The sequence below is a fragment of the Cavia porcellus genome, unplaced genomic scaffold, assembly GCF_034190915.1.
Source record: "Cavia porcellus strain 051 isolate PalLab524CR breed Dunkin Hartley unplaced genomic scaffold, mCavPor4.1 scaffold_136, whole genome shotgun sequence".
Taxonomy (NCBI): Eukaryota; Metazoa; Chordata; class Mammalia; order Rodentia; family Caviidae; genus Cavia; species Cavia porcellus.
In genome coordinates, this window is record NW_026947619.1 from 103,489 (window position 1) to 130,486 (window position 26,998).

At 40.0% G+C, this 26,998-nt stretch overlaps 1 long non-coding RNA gene across 1 annotated transcript in view; it reads left to right on the forward strand.

Annotated features, from left to right (window-relative positions):
• LOC134475148 (uncharacterized) overlaps positions 1-26,998 on the forward strand; it is a 166,057-nt gene that overhangs the window by 83,552 nt on the left and 55,507 nt on the right. Inside the window, exons 9-11 of the long non-coding RNA XR_010046110.1 lie at positions 693-760; positions 19,284-19,459; positions 21,818-21,885. This is a non-coding gene — a long non-coding RNA (uncharacterized LOC134475148). The remainder of the gene's footprint in view (positions 1-692; positions 761-19,283; positions 19,460-21,817; positions 21,886-26,998) is intronic.

Consider the following 26,998-nt stretch of genomic DNA (forward strand, 5'->3'; position numbering starts at 1 on the left):
AACGGCAGAATGTTGAGAAAGTGTGTAGGAACAATTGTGTGTAACAGAGTTATTTAACGGGGCCAGCAAAATATTTTTTTGGTGGAAATAAAAACATAAGAAAGCATTGCAGGTTTCTGTGGCTTGAGTTTTCAAGTCTATACGGAAGGAATAGGAGAGCCAGAGCATGTTTGACAGTGACAGAGAAATAGCATGCAGCTACTGACAAGCAAAAGAAAAACACACACACACATGATTTTCAGTTTGCAGTTGCCAGCGATGGATGAAGTGAGTGTTAAATGTCCATGAATCAAGGGATAAATTGCTGGTAAAAGGAACAGGAGAATGATGCACAGCTCAGGATTCTCTTTGAATCCCTCAGTCTGAATACAGTAACTTCCCTGATACTCTTTATGGTGAAATCTCAGAGAACAAAATGGAAGATAGCCAAAACTTACAGTTTATCCTTTTATCAAATTGTGATGACCACCGTGATCGTCAAGGGTATGAACAATGTCCATGTGTATTTGTGTGTGTACGGTGTGTGTGTGTGTGTGTGTGTGTGTGTGTGCGCAGGGTGTGTGTACATGTGTGTATTCTAGCACATGGATTTTATGAAATTCCTTTCCTCTTCATAAAATAGAATGAACCAAATGTTGAACGTGGCAAACATTTATCTTCTAGTGTTAGACTCCTGCTTGTCCTTCCTTCAGGTTATCTTCACCGTCAGGAGAAGGAACACACAGGCACAACTAGGAGACCCATGTCTACCTCTGCAAATGTAAGTTCAGTATTTTTTCTGCTTTGTGTTTGCCAGAAGACAGTTGGTGCTTACTTCCTATGCATGACTTTCTTTCCTTGTGACTGGGACAAAGCAGTTGACAGCAGAGAAGTGGTAAAGTTTGCTATGTTTCACAGTGTCAGTCCCTGGTGAGCTGGTTGCAAGCTAGAAACAGGGTAATGGAGGGCATCGTGGAAGAAAGGCTGCTCTCCTCATGAAGACCAGGAAGCAGGGGGAGAAGGGAGGAGCCAGAGAGAGACATCCATTCCCCCAGGTTCATGGGCCCAGTGGTCAGGCTCCTAGCTATAAGTATCTCTGTGATTTCCTCACATTCTAAAAGCCCAGCCTATAAGTGTAAGAGATGTTAAGAGGGTATTCCAGATCTCAACCATTATTATTCAAAGATTAACTAAAGTACAGGTTACATAGATGAAGTGACCATATTTGTGTGAATTTACTAGACTGTGTTAATTTGATACATGCATGTGGATAGCTATTAACTCAGCTGTGATAGCATATATATCAAAATACACCTTTATCATTCCTTTGCAGTATATAACTTGTAATCTCTTTCACTGTTTGATAAATGATATGGAATATGTGAAAAATAGTACTCAATTCCAATATTTGAACATTTTATTATTCTAATTTTATTGATTGAATTTATTTTTGTCTCTACTGCTAATTTTACTAGCTCCCTTTCTTAAATTCCGTGTGCTTCACAGTGCTAAAATACAATTCCATTTACTCTGAGGGTGTCACTTTACTTTTCACTTTTGTATTTTAGTTGGTTTTCTCTTATTCTTTCATATTGCATCAGTAAAGTGAGTTTTCCCCTTTAATAGGTGAATGCAATATGATTTTCTGAATTATTTTTAAAATATATATTAGGTAACATTATTATACATCTGAAATGTTAATTTCATATTCTACTCTGGCCTATTCCACTTCTCATCACTTCTCATTTTTATTCTCTGTGTCATTAATCTAGCGCATCCAGTATGTCCTATGATTCTGATACTATAACTTGTGATTCATCTTAAATTGAGAATTTCAGTTGAATTTTTTTCAGTTGTATTTCTAATAAGTCTATTTGTGCATTGACTTCTAGGAATTCTTAGTTTATTTTCCCTAATTCTCTTTTTCTACTGCAGCAGTGTATCATATGTTGCATAATGATTTCCTCTTGGAATCATTCAGTTCTCTATTGTATCTTATTTGACCTCATTAAATAATAAATTATTTGATTAATTCAGCTCCTTATTTGTATCATCTTTAATGTAATTGATTGTTTTCAGTATTCTGGTTTCAAATTCTTTGATATTTCAATTGTGATATCAGTAGAATTGGTTTTAGAGAACTGCAAATATTGGGAATCTGTTTTCTTGGCTTTCTGATGAATCTAGTGTGTGTGAGTTTATGTGTCTGTGAGAGACAGACAGAGAGAGAGACAGAGAGACAGAGAGAGAGACAGAGAGACAGAGACAGAGACAGAGACAGAGAAAGAATGTGTGTGAGTGTAATATGTTGAAGTTTGAGGATCACTGGGGTTGGAGAGTGAAAGACCTATTGTGCATAAACCTTTTGAGGAAGTGCCTTATTCATTGTGATGTTTCTTAGGCTGTCAGGGTCCCAGCAGGAAACAATGCAGTCAACCCTTTGTTCTCCAATTTGGCACTAGATTGAGCTCTTAGCACTGTTTCTGAGGACAGAGTAACCACCAAGTATATCGGTATCTGAAAAATAATCCATAAATTCACGTGTAATTTAAAACTTCTTTGAACTATTCTCCAAGTGTTTCATTCCTCAGGAACTGACAGAGGAAGTAATAATTTGGGACCTACTAGGGGAGCAGTAGGCTTTAATGAGAATATTCTTGTATAACAGAAATGAGGGATGGAGTATGTGAGAGACTATGAAAAGAGAAGGAACAAACAAGGGAAGTGAATTTGAATGAAATGTGAGAAAAACATAATGAGATTATCCCAGTGAATGAGCAAGCAGGTGCATGTGTCTGACAGGCTGGCAGGCAGAGGAAAGGGGTCTGTAGGCAGACAAAGGCCTCTTCAGGCTTCCTGGCTAATCCTGACAGGAGCCAGGTAAAGCTTTATTGGAGGGAACATTAAGAGTAAGGCGGGGCTGAAATACAGAGCAGTAGTTAGAGTCAAACTTGGGCAGATGCAGAAACCAGGCAGCCTGCCACTGAGAGAGCTCACCTTACTCTGAAAGCCTTCTCTTGTCACCGTCAAATACATATGAGAATAAATAATGTAATCATGTTGTTCAACTACATGCACTCTTGTTAGTGTTTATCTAACAGCATCATCAGCCATTTGAATAAGAGTTATAGTTGATATAGTAAACACCATTCATGAATATGTGAGCATTTACCCTAGGTATAGGAAGTTATGAAAAGTACTCCGTATAATACTGGAAATACACTCGCATGCACACACACACACACACACACACACACACACACACACACACACGTATCCACACAGAAAATGTGATACTTAGAATCCTGCAAGAGGATCAGCAATCCTACAAGTGGTACTTCAGATTAGGAAGTAATTGTGAACTTGAAAAAGAAACAACAAACCGCTAATGAGAAATAACATTAAGAAAAAGGAATGAACAGAAGTCTAGAGTAACTTCAGGACACTATGAAGTAATCTGAGAAAACTGAGCCATCAACAGTTAATACTGATTTCGCAATAAGAAACTGAAGAAGCCATTGGCTATGCAGTTCAAAGCATCCTGGGAAGGACAACTCTAGAAGAGTCCTCAGTATGTGCACAGAAGGAATACTAAATGCAAAAATTTTAAATTCAGTGTGAAAACACTGCATAATAATAACTTTAAAGTACTAAAGAAAACTTATAGTATTGCAATTATAACTTTCAGCCACATATAATAATAACATTTATGAGAAAATAAAGAATTGGGGAAGATTGATTTATATTATGCAAAGTTTCTCATGCAGGAGGTTGTTCAATAAGGGTTGACCTATATAGTCCATGTTTACTGTTTTCCATCACCTGAGTTCAATCTCCAACACCAAAAGAGAAGTTATTTCATATATCATTATGAATACATGAAGTTATTTCATATATTAAAGTGACCTTAATATATCATGAATTTTAAAATAAAAGGTCATTACTGCATGAAAAAAGCAAATATATCAAGAATAAAGATATCACCAAATCTTCAAAAAACTTAAAATGGAAAGTAAAATATAGTTTCCTGTTAATGAGTTTGATGATGAAAAAGCAAAATTCTTTAAAGGTACATTAGAAAAAGAGAGATAATAAGAGTAATTGCCTACTTCATAAGTGCAGTAATTTTATGAGAATTATTCATAGGAATGAAATATTAGTAGTAGTTTTTCCTTTGTAAAGCAAATTCTCACCTACCCTTCCCACTGGAATGATGGACAACAGATTGCATGCACTCTCTTTTCATGTGAAAGATGCTAATAAGAGTATTTAAGAAGAAAAAGATAGGGCATCCTGGGCACTGAATTACTTGCCCAAAGCAGGCAAATTGAAAATAACCTGAGCAATAGGATAAGTATGAAGCAGCAGGAAAACCAGCGACAGCCATCAACGCTGTTTTATGTCAGACGAGTCTATTTCTGAAAATTATATTGTGCTAGGAAAGCTGTTTGCTGGTGTGATTAGCCTGCCTGTAATCAGGCACCATCTGATAAGTGTTCTCTCCACTGACCTCTGTTTTAGTAAATGTAACGGCAGTATTACTTTCTACTCATTAATTATTCGGATGCAAAAACGTGTTCATAATTTGTTGCACAGCATTGTAGTTTTTTAAAAATCATATTGTATTTCATAGCACATTGACCTTACACCAAGAGAGACAGCATGATATCTTCAATTATTTCAGAAATAATTTCCATTTTGTGATATGTGTAGTGATATAAGAAATGAGTGGGCAAAAGGAAATAGTTCAGATGTTCCTTCTAGCCAGTAGATTGTATTATGCTTACTTTCTAACATGATATAAATGCTTTGTACCCTGTGTAATAAAGGACATAACATATACCTAATTTATTTAGAATTATAAAGTTTCCTGAATTTATATATTATTTGCAATATCAGATTCTATTGATGTGTTTCATACCCAAAACCAACAGCAAACTTCCAAACTCATACACATACATAAAAATGAATGTAAGAGTGCTGGGGTGTAGCTCAGGGGCACAAGTGCCTGCCTGTCAAGTGTGAGCTCTTGAGTTTGATTTCCAGTACCAAAAAAAAAAAAAATCATGTAAGGAAGAAATCACATGTAGTAAACATAACTGAAAAAAGACAACAGCATGTAAATGTATGAAACTGAAGACTTTTATGTTTTGAGAGATGAGCCCGAACATTTTAAATAATACATACATACATATTAAATTATTAATTAAATTGCAAAGAAAAACAACTAGAAATATGTACAAAGATAGCATTCATAAAATGTAGATACAAACAAATAATAAATGATAATTTTCTATAACATTCATGTAGAACAGTGTGTGATTTTGTCACTAACTCAGAAATATGAGCAATAAAATAGAATGTAAAATATACAAATGAATTCATCAAAAGTTTTGAATTAGTAAAAGACTGATAAACGTCAGTCCAAATAGAGTTTTTGTATTTTACTTTGGATATGCAAAGTACAAATATAAAGTGTATTCAATATTAAGACATACTAGCTTCCTAAACTTAACAGTTTAATTTAATTTAATATTTAACTAATATTTAACTAATTTAATATTTAACTTTATTTAGAATGCAAAGTGGATAACTTCTTTTTTTTTTTTTTTTTTTTTTTTTTTGTCTTTTTCCTTTTTATCGGTACCAGGGATCGAACTCAGACTGCCTGCTTCCAAGGCAGGTGCTTATGCCGCTGAGCTAAATCCCCAGCCCTGCAAAGTGGATAACTTCTTATCTTTTTTAAAACTTTGTAGGTTTTGTGTTTATACATTAACAAAACAGTGCTATTGCCCTACACGTTTGACATCAATCTTCTGCCATATTCTGTCATTCCAAAGTGTGGGTGAGGTGATCACTCAAAGCGAGAGACCTGCTCCTGTCCACACTCTGGCAGGAGCTCATATGCAGATCTCATGGAGTGCTGAGGCCACCTGCACATGCTGGTCTGGGCAGTCAGTTGCCTCTAAGATTTATGATTGTTTCTTGGCAGTGAGTGTGTTGCTGGCATGCTTGGATCGGGGTTCCCGAAGAAGGGACACCTTGTAGCTGCAGGACAGAGAGGCATTTTTTAGTCTCCCAAGAGCCCTGCCTTGAGTCTGCCCAGCAATGCCTGCCCAGCAGCCCAAGTCCTGTTATCACAGGCAGCAGTCACCAAGCAGCATGGTCTGTGGACAGCAGTGGCGCCATGGGCCTGGGCTGTCTGCAGCAGTCCAGGAAGGAGAACCCCCAACCCTGGGCTTTCCCACAATAGCTGGCTGGTCCTCACCTTTCATTGTCAGTCAGCCACTTTTTTGAGTTAAACCAGTTTTGAAAATTTTCCTTTGGCTTGAAGTTGTATTTTCTGGCTGCTACCTGGCAAAGTTGAATCTCCTGAAGGACTGTCATTTCCTGGGGCAAGAGGGGCAGGCAGCATACTGAGAGGGCTTGCACTGGCAATGAGGTGGGGGCCTTGCCCAGAGAAGGGAGAGTTAAGGACTGGTCTACAGGGCTTTCTGTTTAGTAGTCCCCTCTGCTTCTCTATCTCTTCCAAACCCAAGCTGTTGTGAGTTGGGTTGAAACAGCCCCATGTCCAGGTAGTTACACATGTTTCCAGTGTCTTAGGCACATACTCCATCAGGATGGTTTTCATCTTTTCTGTGCAAAAACCCCTCCTACTAAAACCAAGATGCAGAGGGCTGGGGCTAAAGAGTGTTCAGCCCATGGGGTCTCTGAATTCTGCCTCCCTCCCTCCAGGAACTGTAGGACACAGTGGCTTACTTTCTTTTTTTTCTCAAAGTTCATCAAATTATCCTGCAAAAAAGATAGCAGATATTCATGAGAAGGACTGGAACGTGAATAGCCCATCCCTACCTGTGGCCATTGTGCATTGTGCCTAGGCCCATGGGGGTCAAGAGTGCATAGAAATGGATGAGGACCCAGGTCAGGTTTGGGCTCTGGAGAGGACATACATGAGAGCTGAGGCTGAGGGACTTAAACCCAAAAACCTGTTGAGAGCAGACTGGAAAACTAGGGCCTAAGAAAGGAAAGAATACTAGCCATATGGACTTTGGGGAACCTATATCTCTACCCTCCCTTGCTCATCAGCTGAGGGAGAGACTGAGTTCAGCTCAGCCAAGGCCCTATGCAGCTTTGTGGCAGGGCAGCTTCAGGGTTTGGATAAGAGAGACTCAGGGTCATTTCAGAGGGTCCTTCACTCATGGGCATGATGGACTTGGTGCCAACAGCACACAGGGCCAGGTGTAAGGATCTGACAAGAGTAGGTTAGCTGGGGACTAAGGGTTAATGCCAGGAGCCTTTTGTTTCAAGTCCAATGATCCTGTTCCCACACTTGATACCCCAAGGATCACTCACATCCACATACTCCTCCATCGCAGTGTCCAGCATCACCAAGTCAGTCAGGAATGTGCCAAGGAAGGGGACCAGGCCCTGTGCCATTGGGAGGTAGTGATGATGAGTCCCCACTCCCAGGTCCCACTCGAGGCCTATAAGGTCCCCTGACATTTGATGCACCTCTCTCCTGTCCCTCTCTGGGACACTCACCTACTTTCCTTCAATTCTCTCACTTCTGACTCTTTTCTTATGACATTAAATATCCCTAATAACCTCCATGGCAATTGTTTTTCTTCTTGGATACCAAAACTAGGGTGTTTGCAAAAGACATATTCTGAAGCCTTTTGTAGTTTTGACCTTGGGACAGGGCCTTACTAAAGCACTGAGTTGCCAGGCTGGGCTTGAAGATGTGATCCTTCTACCCCATCTTCCCAGAGTGCCATGAATAACGTCACAGCCCACCATGCATAGATTAAGTGGTAAAAATTGACTTGTATCCCATGGGCCCATATCTGCTCTAAGCAAAGACCCTCTGGGGCTTGGCTCAGGCTGGATGGTCTGGAGGGTCTCCTGCCCTGAGAGCCCTCACACCCACCCTAGCACAGCTCACTCACCTTCTTCTTCTTCCACTGCCTCATCTGGGCTCTCTGAGGGTTGGTCTCCAGGGTGGCCTTCTTGGAGAGCCCCACCTGCCAGGGTCAGGCAGGGTTAGTGACATTTTTCTCTCCTTACAGCCCTGTCCCTCCAAGCAATGCCCTACAGGCCAGTCTCCGGTCAGCTGGTAAAACATCTGTTACCCTCTCAGTCTACTTCTAGATTCAATCCCAGCTTCCATGACTGCTTGGAAAGTCACCCTGGGCATGTGGCCTGGAAATTCTAAACCTGCTCCCCCGTCTCAACATACACCTGCCTCATAGCCTCTCAAAGCACTCAGCTTGTATAATTATCATTGCTCTTAATGTCACCTTTCTGAGGAGGATCCAGGAGGAAGCACATGAACTTGCACTCATTGCCACAGTGTGCTCCCTGCACTAAGCTCTCAAGTTTCCTCTCTCCAAATGAGGAGTCAGGTTCAAGCAGGCCAGTGACTTTCCCAGGACACTATGAGGGCAGCCAGCTGTTCCTGCCAGCTCAAATAAAATCTCAGCTGCTTTTACCATATATTCCAGCAGCACCCCTAATCACCATCCTATCCTCTGAGCTCCTGGAGTGTGTCCAGGTACCCTGCCATGCCCATGCAGAGTGGAAGAGTCAGTGACCTATCATGTGTGAGAAACTCCTTCCTGGCCCAGGCCCCTCAACCTATGGACAAACAGCTAGATCAGAGGTGACATCCAACTTCATCTGGTCCTAGGAATCTGCCAAGGGAGATCTTCTGACACGGTCTCTGAACATCCATTTAGAATGTGGTCTCCTCAAGTGTCATCTATGAAGGACAGGGCAAGGAATTCCCTGGGAAGTGGAGTCTGAGCTCTGCTCACTAAGGATCCGCTATTGAATATGTGAGACCTCAAGTTATTTCTCAGTCATCAGGAGTCAGTGCTGCTGCCAGCTGGGCTCTGAAGTAGAAATCTGAAGACCCATCAGTTCAGGCACAGGGGCAGAGAGAGAAACTACAGCACACCCATGAATCAGTCCCAGCTGCACCCAGTGGGACATGAGCTAAGCTTCCCTTTGTCCACTCATTTCCTAGCATGGCAGCCAGCGACTTGCTGATTCTACCAGTCCACCAACCCTTCCTGCTCACTTAGCCTTTCTGAGAGCCCAGAAGCTTACCAAAACTAGAATTTCATGTGCCCAAAGCCTCCAGCCTCACCAAGGACAAATCGAGCTGCCTTCCTGTGATTCCCAAAGATACAACTGGAATTTCTCAAATTATCAATGAGGAAAAGACAAAGAAATGATAAAACAAATGAGAAATCCATATCTGCCCCCGAACCTCTTCCAAAATTGCTCCTTTCTCTCTTTGAAATGCTTTTAGCCCAGATCCCCTTCTCTACCTTAAGAAGCAGATTCCTGTTCTCTGCAGTGTCTTTTGTGCACAGGTCTGTGAAAAGTTTTGATGTTTTCCTGTTTGAGAGAGAAACCATAAGGAGGAACTGCAGAATAACAGCAGGCATGTGAGTTCAAATTCTTTTCACTTGAGAACCAAAGGAAACCAACTACCTGGATGTGCATTTCTAACTAAGTTCATATAAAACCTATGCAAGCCCAAGGACTGGGATAGGAGCTCTCATTTGATCATCCTGTCCCTCACATTTTAGCTGACCATAGAGTTGTCTGTTTTGACAGTTATGGTTTCAACTGGACAAAGAGTTCAACTGCTGCTTAGTGATCACTTGAAGAAAGACTTTTTATGAACAATTGTGCATTACATTAAGGAACTTGAATCCTGAGAAGGAAACCCTAGCATCAAAGCAGAGAGGGTTAGATATCCCACTTACAAGGTGACTCCTACCCTTAGTGCCCCAGATCTTTCCAGGGCCATGCAGAGGGCAGAAGGTAGATCTAGTCTACCGTATCTGTCACTTATCTACTGCGGTTTCCTTATGAAGATTGGCAGACCCACCTGGACACTTCTCCCCACGTCTCGCTCAAACGATGTATGGGTGCAGTCTGCAGAGCAGAGATGATGGCATGCAGTGAGGAGAAGTTCCTCAGTTTCAGACACTCCTAGGAAGGCAAACAACACAGTCATTTCATGTGGGCTTGGGGCAGCTGGAGATCAGCCTGTTGCAGTTTCAGCTGTGTCAGATGGTTTAACCCTTCTCAGTGAGACGATGCCCAGGGTTCCCCACAAGCAACTAACTGAGTGCCAGAATGAAAGTCACTAGGGCTCAAGTTACATAACTGTCATTGGTAACAATTTTAGTGAAAGTCAAAGAAGAAGCTGAGATAGGATGATCACACCCTTCATGCCACATGACATGTGAGTCTAGATCAGGCAGGACCCATGTCAGGCAGGACCAAAGGATTGTACATCTCAGAAAAATCTTTTAAACCTAAGATCTGTTGAATGAGGGGCAGATCGTAGATCTCCAGAGAAATTGTCAGTGCCCTGTCACAGCTTACCCTGGCCACCTTTATCCAGTGCTCCACGGTTTTGGCTCTGTCTGTGGCCCGCATGCCAGGGACACCAAGGCAGGTGGTGATGACACAGTTGGCCACCTGGTTAAACTGGGCGATGGTGGCCCGAACGGTGGGTGCCAGGTGTTCATTTCCCTTTTTATTTCGCTGTGTCCAGATGGAGCCCAGGCAGTCACAGGGCACTACCTTCTTGAACAGCTCCTGTGGACAAATGTCACATGGGCCTAGTCAACCCCAGCTAGAGTTGGCAGTTTCAGCTGGTGACAGGCAGGTGGCTGAGGTCTGAGTTAGACATCATGAGCTCGAGATAAGGACAGAGTTTTGTTCTCTCCCCACTTTTGGAGGCCAACTGAGGAAGACCCAGGACCCAGCAATGATGCGAAAATGAGTTCGAATTCCTCCTTGACCATCCTCAAATTTCCAGCAATAGAAGGTTGTCAGTCCTGTTAGTTCTGAGATTATTTTTTCTTTTCCTAAACTCGTCTGCCCTCTGCTCCTATGTTCACTTGAATGCAAATTTCCTGTGACAACTATGACTAGAGGATGTGTCTGGCTGTCTGATGTAGAAGGTAGTGTACTTCAAATGCCTGCCAAGTGGTAATTGTGGCCATGTGTTCTGGGAAGATGGCTATGTGATGCATACCCCTACGTACATCTGTGTGAACACCCTATTTTGTCATGAGGGCCTGATCTCTGTCCTGCTTCCATTTTTCCAGTCTTAGTTGGACTTCACAATCACTTTGTGAAGCTGCTGTCCTCAGGGCCTCATCTCCATTGCCTTCATCCACATGAGGACAGGGGTAGCTTAGGGGCTAAGGATCAGTAAGGCGTCACAGAACATAGGACATGGAACTGTGGTCTCTCATCGATCCATGTAATCTGGTCAAGGAAAGGTTTGACTGAGATGAGCATGCAGGAGAAGAGGCTGCCCCTACCCTGCCCACTGAGCTCAGCTGCTCACCGCATCCATCCGCGTCAGTTGTTGAGCTACTTTCTTAGGAGAGAGGGCTAAGAGCACCTCCTGCATGGACCCGTCCTCCATTTCAGAAGACAGGCAGGAGGGCTCTACAGCTGGCTTCTGTTGCTCTGCTCTCTCCAGCAGAGGCTTTGACTCTACTGCTGGCTCTGTCTGCAAAGCAGGTTCATGTCGCGGGTGACATGGAGCAGGAGCTAGAAGGGGGAAAGCTTAGCAAGTTAGTCACCTATCAAATGCATAAAAGACACAGCTACTCTTTTGGGAATTCCAATGCCCAGTTGAAACCCATTTACAGTCTTCCAGACTGTGTTGTTTGTGCCTCACCATCTGTTAAAGCAGGCTCCAGGTGTGCTCCACGTGACTTTGCCTGCATGCAGACCTCTGAAACTGTGAGTTTCGGAATGTACGGTGGATGGTACCATTCGGGCCAGTTTTCAAACATGGAAGAAATTGTGCTGGGGAGAAATGAATGAGCAGGAGTCAGAGGCTCAGAGTTGCCTGTTACCCTGTCTCTCCAAGACAAGCTTGTGTTTTGCCTGGTCCTGTCTCTCTGCCTTGAGGAAAGCCCAACCCACCCCCCAGCCCCCTGTGAATGTCCTAGCATTGCTGAGTCTGCCTACAAAGGCAAATTCTAATCCTATGAGTCTCTACTTCATTACAATCATTCTTTCCGAAAGAAACAGTTGCAAAATTCCATGGATTTGATCTCCCAGGTTTGGGCTTCAAGCAAATTTGACAGCAGTCTGTGCATCCCAACTCCAGCCTGGCCCCTGGTTGCTCTGAGTAGGGATGGACATGTTGACATGGCGATCCAGCAGAAATGAAAGCTGCTTTACTCAAGATGAGCCTCCTAGGTACTGGCATTGAAGCTCATTCTCCACTCTCCTATTAAAGGACTCTAACAATTCCACCTACAGCACTATCTGACTCTTACTTCTGACAAGAAAAACCCAAAACCATGTCTCTACCATAGAATCAAAAAATATACCAGGGACTAGGGATTTAGCTCAGCCGCATAAGCGCCTGCCTTGCAAGTAGGCAGTCGTGAGTTCGATCTCAGGTACCGATAAAAAGGAAAAAGACCAATATATATATATATATATATATATATACCAGCACCAGGATTCTGTCACTGTCTCTATTACCAAAGTCCTCATATCCATCACTCATTTCTCACCACTCCCTCTGTTCTGAAATTCTTCCCAGTCCTGAGCTGTGTGTTGCAGCCTCTATATTATTGTGTGCAAACAGTAGAATTTGAGCTCAGCAATGGTTTTCTTGGATCCCAGCATTATGCTCTGTGTGCAGAAATGTCACTGGGTAATGTAACTGTTATATAGATGCAGGTTGAGTGAACGAAATCGCTATGTAACTTCTTTTGTATCAGTCATGCTTGGAGGCTCCCCTTTCTGCACCCAGTGGTCCCTTGTTTATTGTGTATCAGGAGAAACACAAGCTAGAAAAAGCCATAAATGTACTTCAGACGTGGAAATCCTGCCTGCTGTTACAAGTTTTTATGCATATTAATGGACATGGGATATGAGGCAGAGAACCTCTTCTCTGGAGACACAGAAAAATACAAACATGAATGAGGACAGCTTGTCCAGCACCCTTTCAGCAGGCCAAGGTAGACGGCACTGGCCTAACACATATTATGGTATGTATCCATACAAAAACCCTGTGAGGTTTGCTCCTTTCCTTTCCTAGTTTTCAGAGGAGCATAGAGAGGAGAGCTGCAGTTGCATTCCCGAAACAGTATGTGATGGTGTGTGTACTGTGCCTTGGCGGGTGCACTCACCTCCCGAAGAGCTTGTGCACAGAGTATGGAACGATGTCAAAGTCCCAGGAGGAGCAAAGAAAGTTGGTAAAGTATGAAATGGGTCTAATTAGGCTTGATGGTACCAAAAACCCAACCAACTTCTCCCATTGTTCTGACTGGAGAGTCTGCGCCCTGCAGGTCACTGCTTCCTTCAAAGTAGACTCAATGTTACCCTGGAGAAAACAAGGAGAAACATATAGCCAGGAGCAACAGCATGAGTCACCAGAAGATTGGGATCCAGAGTTCGGACAAGAAAGACTCAAACATTTATGTTTGTGAATGCAGCGGTGGTGGCGTGGGTGTGTGTTTCCATAGTGAAAACGATTCAAATATTTTCACTCAAAATTCAGAGTTAGGACCAGGGAATGCTAAACAAGTTGTGTCTTTAAGGTAGTCTCTGCTGTGGTTCAGCAGCCCCGGCCTTTATTGATAACTTACATGAAGAGCGTTGTCCAAAATATCCCTACTGTGGAGAGGAGAAAGTAAAAGGTTCTGTATGACAAGTGACTGTTGAGTGGCACACGTGTCAGGACTGAGAATCACCCATAGTGAGTAATGTGTAGACTTCCTCCTAAAATACTTGGAATGTGGGCTGCTGTTGATATAGACTGGAAGGTTCTGGAGTAACCAACTTCCCTCCACATTGATAAGGATAGTGCATGGGACAAAATTCTGGAAAAACTTTTTAACTGAAGCAGTACAGCTGGTTTGCCCTAGATTAGTTTAAGGGGAGCCCTGAGGATCAGTACTGCAACCTTATTTCCCTTCAAAGACACAGAGATTTTGAGATGCAGGGTGGCCTCTGAAGAAACCTTTCTGGGAAGCACTTTGACATGCAGTTTCTGGAACTGTTGTTAAAACTGCCACTTGTGTCATTGTATGTGACAGTGCTGGACACTAAACACCACCTACTAGGACACACAGAGTCACGTCCTGCTCACTGCACATGATTGAGAAGTGCCATCTGGTCCACTCATGGTAAAAAATTAGCTTCTGCCAGAATTTACCTTTCTTAATGGAATATTGTGCAGCCATGGGAGGCCACATCTGATATCTGCTATGGCTACAGGCATAGGTTTTTATTTTCTTTTTTTGGTACTGGGAATTGAGTGACATGTTCTTGATGTGACACTATTGAGAAATGTGCAGAGCAGCTTAGCAAAGTTTATATTTTTGTGAGTGTACATAACTCATTTGTTTGTGGAACCCTCCTGGTAAGAGTTTGGATGTGTAGAAGGCCCAGAAAGGTATTGGAGTTGATTGCACATGGGATACTTGGAGCAGTTAAGTAAACACTACATCAAACCAAGTTGTCCATATCTTGATTTAGAGGGAAATGATTCAGAACATACTTGCTCTGATTCTACAAATGCATGATATGAAACTTTATACCTATTTAAGTGAACAAGGGTTATAAGGAAGACCAGATTCCTTTGGCAATGGGACTACAGGTCATTTCTATGGTCAAGCCCTAAGCCATGACCCGGGGAAGTTATCTTTCTTTGATCTTAGTCCTGGTCAGCATGAGTTCTCACCTGTACAGACCCTTGTGTGCTCACTTGCACCCTAGACCAGCACTGGCCACTGTTGGAGTTTTCATGCTCCTGCTCTGGGTTGATGGAGACCGAGTTGCCACATGGTGTGCTGATGATCTGCACAGAGCTCTGCCAAGAGAGTACCTGACATTTGAGCCACAAGTTATCATTCACTCCTCCTGGCCATCCCCACACAGCGCCCTCATAGAAAAATCTCTCCACGTTAGGCGGCATAGGGCGGTATATGTATAATCTTGAGACAGAGAGGTGCGAGAGGACAGCTTGAATCAGTTGATTAACCTCCCATCAGATAAACTGATCCCCAATAATCCCGTAACTATAGACCTTCGATGCCTGTCATACTTCCAACCATGAAGTAGGAAATAGGAAGTGGACAGGTCAAAGTTGGGACACTTTAAATCTCCCCCTGTTTGGGTCAACCCCTGCACATCCCCCCAAATCCATTGGTGAATGACTGCCCTTAAGAGGCTGGCATTGGCATGGGGTTATCTCTCTTACTTGTCGGCTCCTCCTGAACATTAGCTTGAAACATCCACAGTGAGGTGGGAACCAAGATCTGAAAAGGCTCTGGTTCCTGTGCCTTTTGCGGCTAGAACTTTGGAAACCAGGAAAACAGCAAAAGCTCATCTTCTACTCTTGAATGTCTCCCTCCAAGTGATCAGGGCAGGAGATAGATTCAAAAGTGTGGAGGCTTGGTTACCAGAGTTCCAAGCCTTGTTGGGTTCTATCACCGAGGTCATGAGGTCATTTCTTCAAAATTCCATTACAGTTAGGATGAGGAAGGGGATGAATGTTAGGGTGAGGGAACAAGATGGCATTTGGGTTGAGGTTTGTTGGGATGTAGTGGAGGTTTAACATGAGATTTGCACTGTGTTATGGCTGAGAATGAGAGATGAAGTGTTAGAAATTAGGTTCCAGGTTTTTGAAAAGTATTTCCTTCTTAGTACATCCTTGCAGTAGCTGTAGTTACACACAGTGGGGAGTAGGTGCACATTCACCGTAGAGTTGTTTTGTAATCCCCTTCCCTCTTCCTCTTCTAAATCCCTTTTGCTTGATTTCATTAATGTTATTAAACTCATCTCATGCATAAAACACACAGTGCTCACATTCACTTAGCAGATTAAATTCCTGCACATGGCATATCTTTATTCTCTTTATTTTCCGTTATGTGTAGATAGTACATTTTCTTTACACAGTCACCAGTGGATACACAGATGGCTTCCTTGATTTTGCTCTTAAGACCATGCTGCTATAAACCTTGGCTCTTTCTGTTACTCAGGATTTGGGTAGGGATTAGCATTGTAATTGAGTTTAGGGTTTGGGTTTAGGGAGATAAAGATCTAAGGGGGATGTGGGACATTTTCTTGTTATTGAGAATAAATAAGCAACAGTCCCAATTTATGAGGAGATGTTTATTTGAGCTAATGGTTTTTTAAGGGTTCAGTTTTGTTTGGGGGAATAAGTAAAGGAGGTGTATGGTGCAGAGTCAGCTTTGGGATTGGAATGAGGGCTAGCTTAGGCCCACGTTTAGGGCTACAGTAAGTGCTAAAGGTATTAAATATAGTGTTAGGGGCAGTGGTTAGTGGTTAGGATTAGATTTCAAAAACAGAGTTCGGGTTCAGATTAGGAATTAGGGCAGGTTTTAGTGATTAGTCTTGGGGATCAGTGTGAGTTTCCAGTTGGGAGTTAAGGTTAGGGTTACATTTATGATTAATACTGCAGGATACAGGTCCAGTTGGGATAATATCAGTGTCAGAGCTGGGGTCATATTTAGGGTTCAAGTTAGGGTTAAGGTAAAGTTTAGTGTTTAGGTTTTGACATTGGTTGAGTTTAATCTGTGTTTATAGAAGCAGAGTTAGGGATAGGATGAATGGTGGAGGACTATGGTTAGTTTTCATCTCTTTTGTTTTAGAGTGAGGGGTGGGATTAGGAATCAGAGTGGGTGATGTTGTCAGTGTTATTGTAGGGTATTGTCAGTGTTAGGGTAGGGGAGCATGAGTAATAGGTTTGGGGTTACTGCTCATTTATGCTTAGCTCATTGCTTAGTTTTAGTGTTATAGTCAGAGTCTTAGGGTTATAAAGTTAGGGTTAGTGTTATGTTAGAGTTAGGATTATTTTCTAATAGGATGAATCTTTGGGGAGGGTTAGTTCCTGATAATTGTTGGGTTATATATAGGGGTCGGTGTACTGGGAAGATGAGGTTTATGCAGAAAAAGAACAGATGTGAAAAACAACAACAACAACAAAATGAAACCATAAAAACAAAGAATTTTCCTGGATGTAAAGGATGTAGCATTCAGTTAAGGACATTATCCAACTGGATAGAAGAGCCATTCCAAGCCAAGTACTTTCTAAAAGAGATGAACTTCATATGTACATGAAAATTTAAAAACAGTAAATCAATGTGGAAACATTCCAAAAAGGAGTAAGAATCACAATGCAAATAAATACCATAATTAGAAGTGCTGTAACGGCTGTATTGATATCAGTTGAAACAGAGTTAAAGAGAAAGACTGTGAGCATACGAAGTATTACATTTAGTAAAGAAGATCCACAGATATCAGTGGGTAAGATGTGCCACTTGATTCGAGGAAAAATGTGATATCATGTAGGAGAGCAACTCAATAAATGAAAAGCCTTTTTGGTAGCTAGATATTATTATGGAAAATGTCCTACATCTGTACTCCTGAGATAATATTGAAGCCTGCACAAATATTTTAGGAAAATATTCTTTTTGTCCTGTATGTTTTAAGAGTACTTTTGTACTGTATATAAAGGAAGCTCTAGAGGCAGAAATAGTTTACAGAATGAAAAGTACCATAATAATTTAAAGATGAAACGAGCAAAACTCTGAAAATTTAAACCTTTTTCAGAAATACACATTTGCAAAAAAATGAGGTATGAGCAGCAGTGTGCAGAAAATGGTAGTGGTGAGCTTTTCTGTTGTGTCTTCTAGGACTTGGGCAGTAAGGAAGGTGCTATTGTTAAGTGACTCAGAGAAGCAGATATCAAGGAAAACAGTAAAACATGAGTAAGCACAAGGTTTCCCATAGCAGGAGGAGAGAGCCCCCCACCTGCTGGAGAATCCAACCCTTTCAGTTGGTTCAATTTTATGAGTGGAATGAGGTTTTGGGAAAGTTATTTTCCACTTAGATCAAACCTTGAAAACTGCTAAGATGTAGTCTTAAAAATCTGTGAGAATTTAAAGAATGTGATGGATGCCTGTGCTTTAGAGGACATAATGAAATGGGAACTAATTCACCCCCGTGACCATCTCAGTGATGGCATCAGGAATTTGAGCACATTATCATTGGTATCCAAACCATATAGCATGATTTATTTGTTACACATTGCAGAACCTGCAATCAGGTAGCAGTGAGCCTGTGGAAAACCATCTGAGTTTACCTGATCATGGTTTTCCTTTAGATAAGGTGATGTTTGTTTAAGCCATTCAGATACAGTGATATTATCTATGATTGCAACTATGGGAGTGTCATGGTAGGGAAGTGAAATGTTCCATAAAACTAAAGGTTTTGTTGAGAGTCGATGGGGTTTTTGGAAAATGATCAGATAATCAAGGCAGCAAGAATAGGTGGATGTCATTATAGGCAGGTGATGGATAAAGGCAATAGCCTTATTGGGTCATGGGGGTGAACATGAGGCATATATGTGTTCCCCGAATTTTTCCTGTCTGACTCCTGGACTCTTCTTTGGTGCCTGGTTGCCATGCTGAGACACTTTCCTCTTCCTGGCCTTTTCTGCTCTTTCTGACTTCCTGCAGGTCTAAAGTGAGAAAAGGTAGGCCATGGACTGCAACCTGTGGATTGTGAACCAAAATAAGCTTTTTGTCTTTCAAATTGTTTATGTCAGGTTCTCACACAACTAGTGACATTTTAAAATCTAAGGAAATTTTATGCAATTTGTACTTGTGAAAAATAATAGCATTTTATTTTTTAACTTGAATTAGAAATATTATTACAGATATTTAATAGAGTGACACTCTATTTATATTTAGATTAATCTATCTTTTATTCATGTTAGCATTAAATTGTGTTTATACCTTTGAAAATGACTGTATGCATGTTTTTCAATGAATTCTAGTTTTATGCAGCTCACTCAGTTTTCTCATATAAGACATAACTATCACATGTAATTCTTGTTGATTTATGTTTTCATCAGTAAAATATTCTATAAATATGCAGAAATTTTTGCAAATCTTTCTAACATACTACCCAATATCTTATTTTTTCATTTTGTTTTGACCTTTTTGTTAATTCATTTAGCAATAAAATATTCTCTCATTTGGATGAATGCATAATAAACCTGTTAGAAGTTTTTATAATAGGGTTAGTTCTTCTTTAGTTCATCCATGTGTATACAGATCTGGGTTTGGGTTACTACTGAGGGCAGTAAATCGGTGTCACTGGAAACATTTAAATCAGAGCTAAACAACCAGGCCATTGGGATTTTATATGTAGAAGTAAATGAGGATTTTGTTCAGGGAGATTCTCAAAGATCCTTCTCCTGCCCACAGTTCTGGTGAATGTGATGGCTGTGTGGCTTCTCCAGGTGTCCATGCACTGTAGAAGAAGAGCTGAGCTTCCTAGGAATGCTGCGTTCCGCTTCTCCAAAGACCCCACTGTTCTGCTGTCATTCATCATATGCTATCAGGTGTTGGTTGGAGCTGGTTGGGCATTTATCCAGGTATTGGTGAGTAAGAGTGGTTTTGAGTGCTCCTTCTACTTGTGTAAAACATATAAACATAAATGTAGATCATGTAAACAATTAATTATCATATGTCAGGAGAGAGAAGAAAATGAATGACTCAGAGATCTCAAAGTGTAATACATTTTATGCACCAGTAGAAGATGTAAAACGTTCATTGCAGAGGGGCAGAAATATAAGAATAGGGAATGAAAAAGTAATTTTTAAAAGACCAAGGATAACTCAGCATTTATTATATTGTATAATTCATCTAGTTATTTAAATGCATTACATAAATTCATTCTCTCAGCAACTCTGAAAAGCCGCTATGCATCATTAACTCTTTCTTACATCTGAAAACAACACTGGATATGTAGTAAGTTCCATGAAGTCAACAGCCATTGAGTAGCAGACCTGGGTCTGACTTACAGGGTCCATTTCACTTTGTTGCCTTCTGCATATATTTGATTTGGTAAAAGGAAATTCAAATTTCATGCAATTTTCTTTTTCCCATTCTGTCTGTTATGGCCAGGGAAATAGCCTTTTAGTTTCTCTGATCTTTGAAGGCTTGGAAGTGAACAATGTAGATATTTCTTAGGTAATTCTGTTGCATAACTGAGCAGCTATAGCTCAACTCAGTCCACAATTAAGAGTCATGGATCCACTAGGGAGGGAAAGAGAAAGCACTGTACAACTCAGGGGTTACACAGCAGGAGCATATGTGTGTGTCTTTTCATTGGTTGGATGAATATGTACTGAATTGCACGAGTGAGTGTAATCAGTGTAAACAAACAAAGTCAAACCCAGACAAAACAAAACGCAAGGAAACAGCATCTGCTCCCTAAACTTCCAGAGAGAAAAGGTGCATCTGCCTAAATTGGTTTATTGCTTGTTTTTTTCTTAGGGTTGCAGCCATTTGTCAAAGATATTCCCCTAAATCCAGGGATTTAAAAGTGGTGAAAGTCTTGTATCTTGGTTTGAATTTCCACATAGAATATAATCAATCACAGCAAAGAATGGGATCCCAGTAATACAAAACTTATCCCAGGAGTTTATTAAATACTTATATTAGCTACTGTTCAGTTCTTTCTCCTGCTGTGAATGTGCAGATCATTTCATACATTAGGGCAATCAGGAAACAGAATGAAGATAATTGCAGGGGGAAAATTATTGGAAGAATTTATTTCTGATAAAGAAATTATATCCATAATACACAAAGAAATTTAAAAACTCAATAATAAGAAAAGAAATCATGAAATCAAAATCCATTCTTTTTTTTTTTTGGTACTGTGATTAAACTCATGCCTGCATGCTTGCAAGGGCAGGCACTTATGCCATTGAGGTAAGTCCTAGGCCCGAAACCATGCAATCAAGAACAGGTTTGAGATATGTGGTGAAGGAGGTGTATGAGCACCAAGTAGATGCATTAAAGTTTCAGATGAACGTATACTCATAACTTCAAAGATATTCAATGCTTATCTCATGGCACTGATGCATTGCAGATTATCTCTAACCTCCTGGGAAAAACGATTTCATTTCCACAGTACATCACTCACTAAGGCCCTGCGATGAAATCCAAAGTCAGGGTTTGAGTAAGAGAAAAAAGAAAAAAACCTTAATATTTGCAGTTTTGTGTAGCTAATGTTCTTCCTGGCTGACATCTGAAGAAACGGCAGAATGTTGAGAAAGTGTGTAGGAACAATTGTGTGTAACAGAGTTATTTAACGGGGCCAGCAAAATATTTTTTTGGTGGAAATAAAAACATAAGAAAGCATTGCAGGTTTCTGTGGCTTGAGTTTTCAAGTCTATACGGAAGGAATAGGAGAGCCAGAGCATGTTTGACAGTGACAGAGAAATAGCATGCAGCTACTGACAAGCAAAAGAAAAACACACACACACATGATTTTCAGTTTGCAGTTGCCAGCGATGGATGAAGTGAGTGTTAAATGTCCATGAATCAAGGGATAAATTGCTGGTAAAAGGAACAGGAGAATGATGCACAGCTCAGGATTCTCTTTGAATCCCTCAGTCTGAATACAGTAACTTCCCTGATACTCTTTATGGTGAAATCTCAGAGAACAAAATGGAAGATAGCCAAAACTTACAGTTTATCCTTTTATCAAATTGTGATGACCACCGTGATCGTCAAGGGTATGAACAATGTCCATGTGTATTTGTGTGTGTACAGTGTGTGTGTGTGTGTGTGTGTGTGTGTGTGTGTGCGCAGGGTGTGTGTACATGTGTGTATTCTAGCACATGGATTTTATGAAATTCCTTTCCTCTTCATAAAATAGAATGAACCAAATGTTGAACGTGGCAAACATTTATCTTCTAGTGTTAGACTCCTGCTTGTCCTTCCTTCAGGTTATCTTCACCGTCAGGAGAAGGAACACACAGGCACAACTAGGAGACCCATGTCTACCTCTGCAAATGTAAGTTCAGTATTTTTTCTGCTTTGTGTTTGCCAGAAGACAGTTGGTGCTTACTTCCTATGCATGACTTTCTTTCCTTGTGACTGGGACAAAGCAGTTGACAGCAGAGAAGTGGTAAAGTTTGCTATGTTTCACAGTGTCAGTCCCTGGTGAGCTGGTTGCAAGCTAGAAACAGGGTAATGGAGGGCATCGTGGAAGAAAGGCTGCTCTCCTCATGAAGACCAGGAAGCAGGGGGAGAAGGGAGGAGCCAGAGAGAGACATCCATTCCCCCAGGTTCATGGGCCCAGTGGTCAGGCTCCTAGCTATAAGTATCTCTGTGATTTCCTCACATTCTAAAAGCCCAGCCTATAAGTGTAAGAGATGTTAAGAGGGTATTCCAGATCTCAACCATTATTATTCAAAGATTAACTAAAGTACAGGTTACATAGATGAAGTGACCATATTTGTGTGAATTTACTAGACTGTGTTAATTTGATACATGCATGTGGATAGCTATTAACTCAGCTGTGATAGCATATATATCAAAATACACCTTTATCATTCCTTTGCAGTATATAACTTGTAATCTCTTTCACTGTTTGATAAATGATATGGAATATGTGAAAAATAGTACTCAATTCCAATATTTGAACATTTTATTATTCTAATTTTATTGATTGAATTTATTTTTGTCTCTACTGCTAATTTTACTAGCTCCCTTTCTTAAATTCCGTGTGCTTCACAGTGCTAAAATACAATTCCATTTACTCTGAGGGTGTCACTTTACTTTTCACTTTTGTATTTTAGTTGGTTTTCTCTTATTCTTTCATATTGCATCAGTAAAGTGAGTTTTCCCCTTTAATAGGTGAATGCAATATGATTTTCTGAATTATTTTTAAAATATATATTAGGTAACATTATTATACATCTGAAATGTTAATTTCATATTCTACTCTGGCCTATTCCACTTCTCATCACTTCTCATTTTTATTCTCTGTGTCATTAATCTAGCGCATCCAGTATGTCCTATGATTCTGATACTATAACTTGTGATTCATCTTAAATTGAGAATTTCAGTTGAATTTTTTTCAGTTGTATTTCTAATAAGTCTATTTGTGCATTGACTTCTAGGAATTCTTAGTTTATTTTCCCTAATTCTCTTTTTCTACTGCAGCAGTGTATCATATGTTGCATAATGATTTCCTCTTGGAATCATTCAGTTCTCTATTGTATCTTATTTGACCTCATTAAATAATAAATTATTTGATTAATTCAGCTCCTTATTTGTATCATCTTTAATGTAATTGATTGTTTTCAGTATTCTGGTTTCAAATTCTTTGATATTTCAATTGTGATATCAGTAGAATTGGTTTTAGAGAACTGCAAATATTGGGAATCTGTTTTCTTGGCTTTCTGATGAATCTAGTGTGTGTGAGTTTATGTGTCTGTGAGAGACAGACAGAGAGAGAGACAGAGAGACAGAGAGAGAGACAGAGAGACAGAGACAGAGACAGAGACAGAGAAAGAATGTGTGTGAGTGTAATATGTTGAAGTTTGAGGATCACTGGGGTTGGAGAGTGAAAGACCTATTGTGCATAAACCTTTTGAGGAAGTGCCTTATTCATTGTGATGTTTCTTAGGCTGTCAGGGTCCCAGCAGGAAACAATGCAGTCAACCCTTTGTTCTCCAATTTGGCACTAGATTGAGCTCTTAGCACTGTTTCTGAGGACAGAGTAACCACCAAGTATATCGGTATCTGAAAAATAATCCATAAATTCACGTGTAATTTAAAACTTCTTTGAACTATTCTCCAAGTGTTTCATTCCTCAGGAACTGACAGAGGAAGTAATAATTTGGGACCTACTAGGGGAGCAGTAGGCTTTAATGAGAATATTCTTGTATAACAGAAATGAGGGATGGAGTATGTGAGAGACTATGAAAAGAGAAGGAACAAACAAGGGAAGTGAATTTGAATGAAATGTGAGAAAAACATAATGAGATTATCCCAGTGAATGAGCAAGCAGGTGCATGTGTCTGACAGGCTGGCAGGCAGAGGAAAGGGGTCTGTAGGCAGACAAAGGCCTCTTCAGGCTTCCTGGCTAATCCTGACAGGAGCCAGGTAAAGCTTTATTGGAGGGAACATTAAGAGTAAGGCGGGGCTGAAATACAGAGCAGTAGTTAGAGTCAAACTTGGGCAGATGCAGAAACCAGGCAGCCTGCCACTGAGAGAGCTCACCTTACTCTGAAAGCCTTCTCTTGTCACCGTCAAATACATATGAGAATAAATAATGTAATCATGTTGTTCAACTACATGCACTCTTGTTAGTGTTTATCTAACAGCATCATCAGCCATTTGAATAAGAGTTATAGTTGATATAGTAAACACCATTCATGAATATGTGAGCATTTACCCTAGGTATAGGAAGTTATGAAAAGTACTCCGTATAATACTGGAAATACACTCGCATGCACACACACACACACACACACACACACACACACACACACACACACGTATCCACACAGAAAATGTGATACTTAGAATCCTGCAAGAGGATCAGCAATCCTACAAGTGGTACTTCAGATTAGGAAGTAATTGTGAACTTGAAAAAGAAACAACAAACCGCTAATGAGAAATAACATTAAGAAAAAGGAATGAACAGAAGTCTAGAGTAACTTCAGGACACTATGAAGTAATCTGAGAAAACTGAGCCATCAACAGTTAATACTGATTTCGCAATAAGAAACTGAAGAAGCCATTGGCTATGCAGTTCAAAGCATCCTGGGAAGGACAACTCTAGAAGAGTCCTCAGTATGTGCACAGAAGGAATACTAAATGCAAAAATTTTAAATTCAGTGTGAAAACACTGCATAATAATAACTTTAAAGTACTAAAGAAAACTTATACTATTGCAATTATAACTTTCAGCCACATATAATAATAACATTTATGAGAAAATAAAGAATTGGGGAAGATTGATTTATATTATGCAAAGTTTCTCATGCAGGAGGTTGTTCAATAAGGGTTGACCTATATAGTCCATGTTTACTGTTTTCCATCACCTGAGTTCAATCTCCAACACCAAAAGAGAAGTTATTTCATATATCATTATGAATACATGAAGTTATTTCATATATTAAAGTGACCTTAATATATCATGAATTTTAAAATAAAAGGTCATTACTGCATGAAAAAAGCAAATATATCAAGAATAAAGATATCACCAAATCTTCAAAAAACTTAAAATGGAAAGTAAAATATAGTTTCCTGTTAATGAGTTTGATGATGAAAAAGCAAAATTCTTTAAAGGTACATTAGAAAAAGAGAGATAATAAGAGTAATTGCCTACTTCATAAGTGCAGTAATTTTATGAGAATTATTCATAGGAATGAAATATTAGTAGTAGTTTTTCCTTTGTAAAGCAAATTCTCACCTACCCTTCCCACTGGAATGATGGACAACAGATTGCATGCACTCTCTTTTCATGTGAAAGATGCTAATAAGAGTATTTAAGAAGAAAAAGATAGGGCATCCTGGGCACTGAATTACTTGCCCAAAGCAGGCAAATTGAAAATAACCTGAGCAATAGGATAAGTATGAAGCAGCAGGAAAACCAGCGACAGCCATCAACGCTGTTTTATGTCAGACGAGTCTATTTCTGAAAATTATATTGTGCTAGGAAAGCTGTTTGCTGGTGTGATTAGCCTGCCTGTAATCAGGCACCATCTGATAAGTGTTCTCTCCACTGACCTCTGTTTTAGTAAATGTAACGGCAGTATTACTTTCTACTCATTAATTATTCGGATGCAAAAACGTGTTCATAATTTGTTGCACAGCATTGTAGTTTTTTAAAAATCATATTGTATTTCATAGCACATTGACCTTACACCAAGAGAGACAGCATGATATCTTCAATTATTTCAGAAATAATTTCCATTTTGTGATATGTGTAGTGATATAAGAAATGAGTGGGCAAAAGGAAATAGTTCAGATGTTCCTTCTAGCCAGTAGATTGTATTATGCTTACTTTCTAACATGATATAAATGCTTTGTACCCTGTGTAATAAAGGACATAACATATACCTAATTTATTTAGAATTATAAAGTTTCCTGAATTTATATATTATTTGCAATATCAGATTCTATTGATGTGTTTCATACCCAAAACCAACAGCAAACTTCCAAACTCATACACATACATAAAAATGAATGTAAGAGTGCTGGGGTGTAGCTCAGGGGCACAAGTGCCTGCCTGTCAAGTGTGAGCTCTTGAGTTTGATTTCCAGTACCAAAAAAAAAAAAATCATGTAAGGAAGAAATCACATGTAGTAAACATAACTGAAAAAAGACAACAGCATGTAAATGTATGAAACTGAAGACTTTTATGTTTTGAGAGATGAGCCCGAACATTTTAAATAATACATACATACATATTAAATTATTAATTAAATTGCAAAGAAAAACAACTAGAAATATGTACAAAGATAGCATTCATAAAATGTAGATACAAACAAATAATAAATGATAATTTTCTATAACATTCATGTAGAACAGTGTGTGATTTTGTCACTAACTCAGAAATATGAGCAATAAAATAGAATGTAAAATATACAAATGAATTCATCAAAAGTTTTGAATTAGTAAAAGACTGATAAACGTCAGTCCAAATAGAGTTTTTGTATTTTACTTTGGATATGCAAAGTACAAATATAAAGTGTATTCAATATTAAGACATACTAGCTTCCTAAACTTAACAGTTTAATTTAATTTAATATTTAACTAATATTTAACTAATTTAATATTTAACTTTATTTAGAATGCAAAGTGGATAACTTCTTATCTTTTTTAAAACTTTGTAGGTTTTGTGTTTATACATTAACAAAACAGTGCTATTGCCCTACACGTTTGACATCAATCTTCTGCCATATTCTGTCATTCCAAAGTGTGGGTGAGGTGATCACTCAAAGCGAGAGACCTGCTCCTGTCCACACTCTGGCAGGAGCTCATATGCAGATCTCATGGAGTGCTGAGGCCACCTGCACATGCTGGTCTGGGCAGTCAGTTGCCTCTAAGATTTATGATTGTTTCTTGGCAGTGAGTGTGTTGCTGGCATGCTTGGATCGGGGTTCCCG